This window comes from Sinocyclocheilus grahami, unplaced genomic scaffold (assembly GCF_001515645.1).
Source record: "Sinocyclocheilus grahami isolate Dianchi unplaced genomic scaffold, SAMN03320097.WGS_v1.1 scaffold16696.1, whole genome shotgun sequence".
Classification (NCBI taxonomy): domain Eukaryota; kingdom Metazoa; phylum Chordata; class Actinopteri; order Cypriniformes; family Cyprinidae; genus Sinocyclocheilus; species Sinocyclocheilus grahami.
In genome coordinates, this window is record NW_015516231.1 from 1 (window position 1) to 611 (window position 611).

The window sequence follows — 611 nt, forward strand, 5'->3', positions numbered from 1 at the left end:
CAGCATATGCTGGTTTTTTCAACAGGGTGGGTATGTGTGTTTACCATCACTCATGGTTATCTCGATCTCTCTAATAATACTACAGTCAGCAAAGAAGAATGCAGCTCCAGAATGATCTTCAATCACAGCAGCGAAATCATCGCCTGTAAGAAACCATACATTCATTAAACATCCTAACTTCGATATTTGTTCAGTTCAGAATTTGAGGATAAATTACATTTGTTCTATGATATTGTGCTGAAATATAACATTAAAAAAAATGTTAATAAAAAAATACATATTTTGGAACGAATAGGATCAAACATAAATTCTATAAGCACAAATAATATCCTGTAGGATAAACTGAATTTTCCAGGTTATCAGAATAATTATATTTTGTTTTTGAGGATTCTTCTTGATTTTAGAGGATTCTGGCATTCATTTGGAGGGTTTGTTTTCATCAGTGAATGAGCTCATGATGTGTTTGTTGTGATAGGAGCAGGGCAGCCTGGCTGCAGGGCTGCTGGTTGGAGATCAGTGAGCAGGAGCGCAGGGCTCAGATCAAGAACCAAAAGCTGCTGCAGGACTTTCAGAGAGCACAAGACACGCTCAATGACATGGTGGCCCGCACC